At 39.3% G+C, this 12,778-nt stretch overlaps 1 long non-coding RNA gene across 1 annotated transcript; it reads right to left on the bottom strand.

Annotated features, from left to right (window-relative positions):
* Positions 1-108: 108 nt before the first annotated feature.
* Positions 109-7,788, bottom strand: LOC144988931 (uncharacterized). The gene is made up of 2 exons (XR_013653026.1): positions 7,274-7,788; positions 109-2,806 (listed from the first exon to the last, which is right to left on the bottom strand). It is a non-coding gene; the product is annotated as an uncharacterized LOC144988931 (long non-coding RNA).
* Positions 7,789-12,778: the final 4,990 nt, after the last annotated feature.

The raw sequence follows: 12,778 nt of genomic DNA on the forward strand, positions 1-12,778 counted from the left end.
CATTACACATAGATTGAAATGTATTGATCCTTTACTTTTTTACTTTTGATCATTGTGGCTTAGAGAAGATGAAAACCTAAAAAAGCTGTCCAAGAAAGTCAGGATAGGACAAGACAAGACTTTATTGATCCCTGGAGGGAAATTCAGTTGTTACAGCAGACAAACAAGAAATATAGCAGTTAAAAAAACAAAAAGTCAGTAAAAATTAAATTAGTAATAAAAAGTAGAAGTAAAAGTACAAGTCATGAATAAATAAGCAAACACAGCAGCAGTTTCAGCAGTCCTAAACGGTGTCATTCTATAGTCTAACTGCTGTTGGGAAGCGAATCATATATCAAAACAACCAAATTATTTTATTTCATTTGTGTTTTATTTTATTTTTTATTTTAGAAAAATTCATTTCTACGCTCACTTGTGCCTCCCTCTAATTAAGTTACTGCATCAATATGGTGTGGAGGCCAGCAGCCTGTGGCTCTGTGTACATGAAATGAAAGCTCAGGTTGCTATGGAGTTCATTAGAGCAGCGTTTTTCAACCAGTGTGCCGTGGGAAATTGCCCTCATTAACTGATCTAAAAACATTTCCCATCTCCAGGATTTCAGCTCTTTGTTCATCCAAACAGGCCCTAATAAAACACTGAGTAGTTAGGAATATGAAAGATCATAAAATACTTTTTTCTTTGTGTTTATTTGATTCTATTAAAGTCATTTTGATAAGAATGACGGAACCGCGATTAAGCTGCAGCTAAAGCTGTTTCTGAAAAGTCCCGCCCCTTTAACTGTCTCCGCCAATCATTTTTGAAGGCTCAATCACATGTCATCAGTCTGACCAATCAGAAGTGGTTAAAGTCTCAACTTCCTTGTTCCAATTTAGCTCATAAAGTCGCTCAGTTCTATCAATAATACCAGCTAAAGCTCGTCTTTAGCGGTGTAGCTTTCCCTAGAATCCGGTGTCAGACCGTGGAACAAGAGAACAAAACAATGAAGTTCAGATACGTTAGTCTTTCTGCATTCGGCGGATTCTTTCACTACATCTCCCATGATGCATTGGGTTAAAGTAAAAGTTTCGGTGCACAAAACAGTGTTTAAATCTTCTAACTTACCCTCTATTACACGTTTTTTTTTTTTTTTTAAAACAGCTGCAGCTTCCAGCTTTTTCTGCCACAATTATCACAAAGATGCATGTGAGATTGCAGAGGGCTTTAGATGAATACAGACGATGAGTTTCTCCTTTTTTTTTTTTTTTTGGATGCTGGTGTGCCGCGGGATTTTTGTCAAGGTTAAAGTGTGCCGTGGCCCAAAAAAGGTTGAAAAACACTGCATTAGAACATTGAGGTTTCACCCCAGAAGTTTTAAGCATTAAATACGTATTTTAAAATATTTGATTTTTCTGAAAAACAGAACTTTTCCCCTGTAGAATCAAGTCTTCTGCTGTGGTACAGAGGTTGAGAGGTCGACCTCTTATCAGAAAAAGTTTAGAATTTAGAGTTTACACTAAATCCTTAAATTGTCAAGAAAAAGTCTTGCAAATTCTCATGTGTCTTTTGAGATTAGATACACGACTAAAACTTTTTTTACATTCTTTACAAGAAAAAGGCTTTTCTCCTGTATGAGTTCTCATGTGTTTTCTGAGAGTAGATACATCACAAAAACTTTTTTTACATTCTTTACAAGAAAACGGCTTTTCTCCTGTGTGAGTTCTCACGTGTGATTTCAGTTTAAATATACAACCAAATTTTTTTTTACATTCTTTACAAGAAAAAGGCTTTTCTCCTGTGTGAGTTCTCATGTGTGTTTTGAGATGAGATGCACAACTAAAACTTTTTTTACATTCTTTACAAGAAAAAGGCTTTTCTCCTGTGTGAGTTCTCATGTGTTGTTTGAGAGTAGATACATGACTAAAACTTTTGTCACATTCTTTACAAGAAAATCTCTTATCTTCTGCATGGATTCTTGCATGAATTTTGAACAGAGATATGTCACAAAAGCTTTTGCCACATTCTTTACAGATATAACATCTTTCATCAGACCCAGTTTCCATGTAGTCAGACAGGTTAGTAATTATTATTACGTTTTTACCAGACTTGATAGAGGAAAGCTTCTCTTCATTTGGAGATTGTTTACATTTCTTACCAAGATTTGTCTTCTTGGGATTTTTTCTAACATCAGAGTCACACTGACCTGCTGACATGTGAGAGCTGTCCACACTTTGGACATGACTACTGTCCCTCCTCTTCCTCTGATCTCTGTTCTGTGGATCTGTCTCTTCATCAGTAGTTGATGTTGATTTTGTCTCTTCATCTGTAGTTGATGTTGATTTTGTCTCTTCATCTGTAGTTGATGTTGATTCTTCATGTTGGTTTTCTTCTTCATCCTGACTATCAGTTACATTAAAGCTCTGCTGATTCTTTAGATCTGCTTCACTGATCTCATCATCCTCATAAGTAGGAATCTCCATCAAGGTATCAGTCTCCTGCTTCAGATCAAGCTGATCTTCATTCTGACTGATGCAGAGTTCCCCTGGTTCCTCTTTAATCTGTGGAGGTTCTGGTTCCTCCTGTTCCTCTTTAATCTGTGGAGGTTCTGGTTCTTCCTGTTCCTCTTTAATCTGTGGAGGTTCTGGTTCCTCATGTTCCTCTTTAACCTGTGGAGGTTCTGGTTTCTCCTGCTCCTCTTTGGTCTGTGGAGGTTCTGGTTCCTCCTGCTCCTCTTTGGTCTGTGGACGTTCTGCTTCTTCATGTTCCACTCTGAAGTTCCTCTGCTGGATGCAGAGATCTTCCTCTTCAGTCATCCAACACTGGGGGAGAGCTGCAGAAACACAAGTAGAGGCCCTTTTATATGTTGTGGTGACTTTGTTTATTGTTAAGCACCAATAAGAAATATTGTAGTATCATTCAGAATATGCACAATAAAAAAACGATAAATTTTTTAAAATAATTTTTTTTGTTTTCTTTAGCACAACGATATAAAACTGTGCTGAAAAAGGCCCCCAACACCCCCCCCCCCCATGAGGAGAGCTGTTTCAGTCAATAAATAGTCTGAACCAGTTAAAGATAGAAAATAATATTTTCTTGTTTTTTTTTAAGGAAATGAAAATGCAGATAAGTACTTCATAAATGGTACGAACAGGTCTTTAATGTTATATAACTGTATACTCAAATTAAATCATGCTGAAATAAATAGGACAGATGGACTAGAAAGGGGACAGAGGGACTGACAGAAAATGTTCTTTTAACCTGATTCTGTCTCTAATTATTTTCATATGAAATTATAAACAGGAAAAAAGTCTGAAAAAAAATAAAATGTTTTGGATTCTTGCCATTTTTGACAGTATAGATCCAGGACTCTATAGGAAATGTTTGACACAGTCTCTGAGGCTTATTTCAGCCCAACACCAGCTGTGATATGTTAGGAATATGCTGCTAATAAAGTTACATTCACATGTCTATTATTGTATTTATTTTATTTAGAAATCATCTCCAGGACTGAGGTCTGGGGCCCCATCAATCGGGGTCAGAAACTTGCCTGTGGTGGTGTTGGTGGGTGTGTTTATGTGTGCGTGTTAGCCTAGAAGTGCTACTGGCAGCTCATATGGTAAAAATGTGTCAACATGGACAAAAACAATGGCTAAATTTAAATGAGCCATTTTATAACATATTTCATTTTACTTTAAAAATCAGTTCATTATTTTAAAACAGAATTTTAAAATATTCATTTTAATCATGTTGAATGTTATTATAAAATTGTATGTCTTTTTTTCAGAAACTCTGATTTCTAAATCAATATTTTCCAAAGTAGCTTTGTTTTTATTTCACTTTGCTGTTTTTCACAATGACTTATTCATGTCATGAAGAGTTTTTCCAGCAGAATGAGTGTCTGTCAATCAGTGAAAGTGGGTGGGATCTAAACATTGGCTGATCCCTGGTAATGGACTCGTGTTTCTAGATACCCGCTCTGTGGTGTTCCAGTCAGAGAGATTACATATTTCAGCGATATCTGCACATCTTTGCTGACATTAGAGTATCACATAGAGACAAACAATCTGTCTGCTGCAGAAGATGTAATCATGGACCACTCTGTTTTTTTAATTTGAGGGTTCATGTGTCAAATTAACACAGAACTGACCCTAAAACCACCCAAAGCCATTTTTACCTGCAACACCACCACTTCTGGTAACACTGTCGATGTGCTGGGGTGCATACTCCCCCTAGTGTTGAGGGGTGTGCATTGCAGCGTCACGTTTGCTGAAGTGACTTCAATCGATGTAGTTAGGGTGCTGCTGCTTATGTCTGAGTAAAGGAGTAGCCAATCACAAAAATGTCTCTGCCTTGTCTGGTTTGCAATCATTGGTCTTGTTGTTACACTTCAGTTACAGGGAGACCGTGATTGTTCGAAATGCATCTTGGGTATGCGTGATGCATGACGGGATATTGTTCACAGCCAGTCCAGTAGGTGAAGCAGCCGGCCTAATCTTATGATATTTTTTCTGATTTTCATCGAGACAATAATAGATTGATCCTTCTTGCTTTTATTTTTACCCCTATTAAATGCTCACAGAGACACGGAAGTAGCGGCAGAAAGCGGCTTTTGCAGCAAGATGGTCGGAGAGAGTACCAGGATGTGAATGAACGTGATTACCGATTCTTTTGTGCTTTTTAAAATAAGTAAATCTGATCTCTAAACATCCTCCGTATCTTGAATGCAATGTAATGAGACACACACAGACAGAAATGTGAAGATATCTGCTGTAAATCCAACTATTACTCACATCTGTGTCTATGAATAACAGGAAAAATGATCCGCTAGGAGGTAGCATGTAGCCCAATAGCTCTCGAATGTAAAGCGACTGCTAAAGAGTATGTTAATAAAAGATAAGTTCAGGGTATTATTATTCCTATTCGACCCTCAACTACAATATCAGCTGGCTGTCTGTCTACTGGCCAGCCAGCAGCCCGAATGCCGGCATGACAAGCAAAAGAGCTCCGCGGTGGAGCTCTGTCTGGTGAGTCATATGGCAAAGCAGCAAGCCGAGGTATCAGAAATCTTATGATATTTTTTCTTATATTCAATAATAAATTGATCATTCTTGTTTTTCTTTTTCCTTTCTTGAATGAATGTGGGTCACAGAGACATGGAAGTTACAGCTGAAAGTGTCTTTTGCGGTCGGACAGAGAGCATATTTATGTTTATGAATGACTTATGACGTGAATAAATATTCCGTTCACACGAATTAATTATTTCGTTCGCACAAATGAATCATTTCGAGGGAACAGAATATTATCTTGTGGGAAAAAGATATTAATCTGTGGGAACGAGATGTATTTTAGTTTTTTAATGTCAGGACATGGGCTCCGTATATTTGAAATTTTATTTTCAAAAAGTTCTTTAGTTAATGTGTTGCAAAATTCAGTTAGAAATGTCTAATTTAAAAATTATAATGGATTAACAGAAATGCTTTTTCATTTTCACAATGTAACTGCATCAAATGACTCAAACTTAAATTGAAAAACCAATCCTTCAAAATACTTTTTCATTTTCTACTTAAAAACTGCTTATTCTGTGCCATAAATAAAACCAAAAGGCAAAGAGGGGATTTATGTTTTCACATCCACCCTGCGAATAGTGTTGCAAAACTCAATTCCAGTTAGCATTTCAGGGGGGATGAGGGGGGATGATGTCAGTGTGTGTTAGTCCAACCAGCAAACGCCAAAAGTTTAGCATGATGAAATCTGTTAGCATTGTTCATGGGGCTGTAGCTGTCCTGGAACAGCAAAATCAGCAGGAACCTGCTGGAAACGATCTTCTAAATGTGCTTTTATTACTATTATGATTATTATTATTAAGGGCCTGCTCGCTCATGATTTTTAAATCCGTACGGCCAGTGCTTCTTTCTTTGCTGCAAGCAGGGTTAGCATTAGGCTAATACGTGCTAAAAACATTAGCCGTGGAGGAACACATCTTTGATTCAAATCCAAAAATGCTGACAATGAGTCTCTGTCCCAATATTTATGGACCTGACTTGTATTATGGGACAAGTGTGATGCATGATGGGATACATAGCATGTAGCCCTCAGATAAATAGCTCATTTGCTTGGTTTCTGGAATGAAATAGAAAGACCTGAATAGGGTTGGGCGATGTCCCCTAATTTGGCCGTTGACGATGTTTGCTCGTCGGGATGGACGATGACATCGTCGGGGGGGTTATTTTTACATTTTTCGTTCTTATATAACTGCTATTCGTTATTTTGCTTTTTTCATTTTATTTCCCAACTAATGGTTAATCCACGATGATCCAGTATAAACTGAGGGAAGTGACTTTAACAGAAAAAGTAACAAACAAAATATAAAAGAAGTGTAGTCCACTCCCGCACTTAGCGAAGTGGACCGGCGGAGTGCGGATTTACAGCTTTGTGTTTGATGGGAAGGGTGGGGGGGGTACATGAGCGGTATGTGTGGGAGATTTAAGACTGCGATGAAAATGATATGTAATATATAATATATATATAAATATGAAATGTCATTTCACAGGCAAACCATCAACAAAATGATCCTGATGCTGCTGAGGTTCTTATGGAAGTGAAGCAAATCTCAGCAGAACTGAAATCACTGACATTAAACAGCCTGAACATTCATGGAGCTGAACTGGACTCAGAAAAACCTCCCTGTTGTGTTTCCACCCACCAATGAGGAGCAGTTTGATGAAGATGAAGCTGCACTGGAGGAAGAATCAGTCCAGAAAAGATGGAGAACAATTCTGACACTAAGCAGTTTTTCACTGATGTGTTCAGGTTTGAATCTTTTCTGTCTGCAGATCCATGAGCAAGACCCTGTCTTTGGGTTTTAGCTTGAAATGTAGTTTTGGAAATAGAATCTGTCTGAATGTCTGGAATTGGAGACATGGAGACATCAAAGAGGTTTAGATGGATTTTGGGTTTGACAGAGAAATCTGCTGAAAAGAACTGAACTACAAACTTAGAACCACAGACGACAAAACAGATTGGACTTTTATCTGCTAACAATTTTCTCTTTGATCTGTTAAGGTTTCCTGTTTGTCGTTAGCTGGAGGGACTAACTAAGATCATCTGATTTGAAGAATGTTGTGGGCTGCACTGACCAACAATGTCTTCTGTCTTTTCAACTGGAAGGGACAGAAGAGACTCTTCCAGGACACGCTGTTGATGGACTGCATGTTTGGAGAGCTTGAAGCTCAAGATAGAACCGTTGTTGAAGTGAACATACCGATAGTGTGGAGATGAAGATCAGAGTCACACTGACCTGCTGACATGTGAGAGCTGTCCACACTTTGGACATGACTTCTGTCCCTCCTCTTCCTCTGATCTCTGGGTCTGTCTCTTCATCTGTAGTTGATGATGATTCTTCATGTTGGTTTCCTTCTTCATCCTGACTATCAGTTACATTAAAGCTCTGCTGATTGTTTAGATCTGCTTCACTGTTCTCATCTTCCTCATAAGTAGGAATCTCCATCAAGGTATCAGTCTCCTGCTTCAGATCAAGCTGATCTTCATCCTGACTGATGCAGAGTTCCCCTGGTTCCTCTTTAATCTGCGGAGGTTCTTGTTCCTCTTGAATCTGTGGAGGTTCTGGTTCCTCCTGTTCCTCTTGAATCTGTGGAGGTTCTGGTTCCTCCTGTTCCTCTTTAATCTGTGGAGGTTCTGGTTCCTCCTGTTCCTCTTTAATCTGTGGAGGTTCTGGTTCCTCCTGTTCCACTCTGAAGTTCCTCTGCTGGTTGCATTGATCTTCCTCTTCAGTCATCCAATGCTGGGGGAGGACTGCAGGGAACACAAACAAAACAAGGAGAATTTTATTCGCTTACAGGGCTTTTGGATAGAGCTGTGATGGTGTGGGATTTTTTATCACCACAATGATGAACCAGCAGGGGGCGCGGTGTCACGGTTAACCGCAGGCCCCCCCTCAAAAGAAAACAAAATCCCCTGGTGGCCGCTTACACATGAATACAATTAAAACAAAGTATCTTTTATTAACAGATAACAGTAACTACTAACTATCTACATAATGAACTAACTATATAGGTGTTGTAGAATGACTATGCGTGTGTGTGTGTCCGTGCGCTGCGTGTGTAGGAGGAAGGAGCACACACACGTGTGTTGGGGGGGGGGGGGGGGGGGTTGATTCCTCTGCAGTGGACTGCTCTGTAGCTGCACGTGAGACTTTTCAGAATATTCTATATTCCCCAGTAATAAACAGACTGCAGACACTTTGTCACCTTTCTGGTAGCCATGAGCCTGACACCCATGAAGAAAGCGGGCAGAAGGCTCCACCTTTGCCTGCCTGCCTGCCTGCCTGTCTATATATACAGTGATCCCTCGCTATAAAACGGTTTACTTTTCACGGTTTCGCTACTTCACGGATTTGCATCGTGCATTGTGTTCTGCCTTCTGATTGGCTAAAATGTCACTCCGCTTCTTCTCTACCTGTGTGTCAATACAGTTGCAGTTTAATATGTGCACGTACGTAAAACAGCTTGCTAAATTTAGATTAGATTTGGATATGACTTCCGGTTCCGGGGTTAAGGCAGGACGCGTGGTCGCGGCTCTCTGCGGATACTATCTTCAAATTACTTAAGAAGTTGATTTTCTCCAAAAAGAGAGCTGACCATGCCCCCGAAGAAACCCCAGGAATATGAAGAGCTCAAAAAATCTCTTGACATTATTCAAGAAACGCTGAAAAGTTTTATGGATCAAGTGTCGGCTAAACTAACGCCACTCTGGGAGATGATGAAAGAGTTCCGAAGATTTCGGGCTCAAAACGAGCAGGGAGAAAACCGGGTCGAGATTCTGGAGAAAAGACTGGACGATGTGGAACAGCAAGTAAGGATGAATAATGTCATTCTCACTGGAGTACCAATCAAGCCTCGAGCGAAGCTGAATTCAGCTGGAGCTAGCGCTGCTAATGCTAGCGCTAGCGTAGCTAGCAGTGCTAATACGGAGATCGACGCGTCGCTGGAGCAGCAAATACATTCATTTCTCACATCTAAAGGGATTTCCCTGGATCTCAATACCATCGAGACCTGCCACCTGCTCCCCAGGAGAAAGGAGACGGATAAACCAGCGATCCTCATCAGGTTTGTGAATCACAAACACAAGCTAGCTCTGATGACCCAAAGGAAACACCTGAAAGGTTCGGCTGCTTATCTGAACGACCATCTGACCAGGAGGAATGCTGAAATCTCAAAACATGCACGGCTTCTCAGGAAGCAGAAGCAGATTGAGAACACTTGGGTTAAAGGCTGCAGGATTTACGTCAAACCACTCGGTCCAGAGGACCGCACCAAGGTTCTGGTCGTGCACACCATGAAGGACTTTGAGAAGTGTTTGATCACGGTCGTCTGAATCAACGTGGAGTAATAAATCAAAGAGCCAAATAATTTCAAGAAATATGACACCTGAAATCATCACTTTCTCTGTATGTCTGACGTCACCTGAATAGCAGCAGAGTTCTGACCTGCAGACAATTTGACCTCAACTTTCACCGCAGCTGATATCAGCTGAAGAAGGATATGGACCTGAATCTAATGTCTGCAGACATAACATGGAAGAGAACTATTAACTGTTTTGAACCCAGAAGATCAGCTGTTATCAGTAAAAGAAGAAATACCAACCTTGGACAATCGACAGATTGTGGACCCTATTTATTTTTTCCCTTACAGCATTACCTTATTATAAAAAAAAAAAAAAAAAAAAAATTTAAAAAAGTAAAACAAATGATTAATCTCTTATTGAAAATTGTTAAATTGATTGACTTTTGATGATATTACTTCACTAGCTCCTAAAATTGATAAAATGATTCAAAAATCTTTCCTTATGTAGCATAATTTTGCACATGTTTTTAACTTTTGATACTTGATGAAATTTTGCTATGATAACTCCTGAAACAGTGTTGTGTCTATTTTACTGGTATAGTATTATGTTTTAAAGCATATGAATGACTTTTAAAAGTAACATAATTTGCATATATTTCAGATGCTGCATTTGCCATGTTGATTTCTAAAGTTATTTTTGACGTAGTACTTAAGTAATTTCATCTTTGGCACGTGCTTTATTGATACCTTATGATTCTTAATTCTGTCTGATAAAACCTAGGAACCGGATATTGATAAATCATGTAATAAAATGGTTATAGTATAACGGGGTGGGATTATATAAGTTCGCTTCTTTCCACTCCCTTTCAAGCAATTTTTATTAATTATGTCTAATTATCCTAAGTTTGATTAGTTACTGTATGAATGTATAACTGATGATTATATTGCTTTTGTGTGTATTACTCCTATTTGATTGCTTGAAATAAACCATTTCAAATCAAATAAAAAAAATTAGGCACGTGCAAATTCTCTTGCAATTTCGAGTTTCTCTAAAACCCATAGAAAAAAAGAGCGACAACTGTCTATCACTGTCTTCTTCTCCCGAACAAACACACCTGCACCGCGGGTTTCAAAGGGACAAAGCACTGCAGAGGGGAGGGCGGCTCAGTCTGAAGAGCAGGGAAATACACCTGAGTCCATATTTGTCCCACTGTACTTTGTAATTTGTTCGAAATCATTTTAAATTTTCTCCCGTTTAATCCAATGCTTCGGGTCGCGGTGGGCGGGGCTAATCTCCGCAATTTGAAGTCTTCTGTTCACTTTGATGATTACAATTATTTTTAGACATTACAGTTCAGAAGTTATTTGTTGAAAAAGGTCAACTTTAAAAGTACTTTTACTTGTGAAACAAATCCTTGAGCCTATAAATGGTTTGTTCTTTCTTTTCAATGTATGAAAGAGTGTTTAATTGTATAATAATTGTAAAAAAAAAAAATTAAAGGTTTCTACTTCACAGATTTTGCCTATCACGGGTTCTTTTTGGAACGTAACCCCCGCGAAAAACAAGGGTTTACTGTACATATATATACCCAGGCTGTGTCCCACCAAAGTGCGATGGCCTACACAGGGCACACATTCTTACCTCCCTCCTTCTCTTCCCCCAAACCCTCCTCCTTCAGAGTGTGTATGTGTGTCTGGTGTGTGTGTAACTGGTCTAAGGCCTGGTCTCTGGTCTAAACCACACCACACTGCACCAGGGTCAGCTGCACAGTCCAGTGTGGGCACCTCCACAGCAGGGCCTCAGCCAAGGCTGTAAATGCATAAATTGAGAACCAAAAGCTATAATTTGCCACCAAAAGCTATAACCCAAAGTACAATCATATTTCTCAGTTGGCGATTTGTTTTCTGGCCATTCTGAAATCCTGTTTTTGAGTTACAGTTTATTTTGAAATCGTCTTTTTGAGTTGCACTTTTATTTTTTGCGGTTTTGATTCTAAAACCTTTTTACATGAAAAAACAGCGACATGTCAGTCAAGGGGAGGAGAGGCGGGACAGCCCCGACATCCAGAAGCTCATTGGCTACCGAACAACACTGAGTCTTACGTCAACATACCACTTTCAAAGGGTGAGTCTCTCATGTTTTTCAAATATTTTGCTATCTTAAATGATCAAACGTGTACTTTATGTAGGACGCCAGCACAGTCAGATGAGGAGCTCCACCAGTAGCTGCTAGTGAAAAAAGATGTTAGAAATTAAGATGTTGCTTGACAAACTATCACCATTGTTCTCCTGTGTTAGCATACTAGCTAGCTCAATGCTAGCAGGGTTTTCAGCTCTTTCCATGACTTTAATGCAGGGGTGTCCAAACCGCGGCCCGCGGGTCTGTTTTTATTGGCCAGCAGCAAATTTTGAAAAAATAATTGAATATGGCCCGCACATGCACTTCTCAGTTTCAACACTAGATGGAGTCGGTCACAGAAAGGTGTTTCTCCACCAAATCCTCTGGCGGGAGGCCGTGTCAACGCACGCAGCTGGTAGTGGAAATAAATACAATGGAAATCAATAATTAGAACTCAGTAAATTTGTTGTATTTCCTCACAAGACGGAAACTTCTGTTGTAGAATGAGGTTGTGTGCTGCTGAAACTGCATGTGTGTGAGTAGAGGGAGCACGCCACGTGCAGCGCAGAGGCAGAGAGAGCCCGGGCAGCTCAAAAGGTCAGGTGAAGGAGAACGAGTCTAAACACAGGACTAGCAGAAACAGTAAATTATCAGCAAAGATGAATGTGTTTAATGTGTTTATTATAGGTCCAATCACACACTATATGCAGAACTTAAAAAGAACAACTTTTGGATTTTGTCAAGCATCAATAAACTCTGTGAGCATTGGAGAAAAATGTCTGAGGAGTCTGGAGGACCACAAGAGACTGATTGAAATAAATATATACGCAGAGGTGGGTAGTTATGCGTTACATTTACTTTAGTAACTTTCTGGTGAATTGTACTCGTGAGAGTAAGGCATGGCAATTTCATTTGTATAGCACAATTAGTACACAAAGTAAAACAGGTAAATGATTGGTTTATCTCCCGGGGAGTAAGACCGCGGTCAAGTGAGCCGACATCTGTGGAAGTGCGGTCTCGCTTGCCGTCACTGACTTTTAGCATGCCCGTTTACATCATAGTTTACGGTACACACGCTCAGTGAGCTGGAAAGATGGGATGAAGCACTAATATCACCCATATCACTGTTACCCATCATCAAATAACATGGACTGTGCTCTGAAATAAATAAGAGCTATTTCAAGCCCTATATTGTTATTTGATGTACAAATGTATTCATTTAGATTACATGTCTGTTCATTCCATAATAAACTACCAGAAATAACATGTTTTGTCTGAAATATAATCAATCAGACAGATTCTAAAAGTGAGATTTAACATT

The sequence above is a fragment of the Oryzias latipes genome, chromosome 2 (assembly GCF_053564925.1).
Source record: "Oryzias latipes strain Hd-rR chromosome 2, Olatipes_Hd-rR_3.1".
NCBI classification, from domain to species: Eukaryota; Metazoa; Chordata; class Actinopteri; order Beloniformes; family Adrianichthyidae; genus Oryzias; species Oryzias latipes.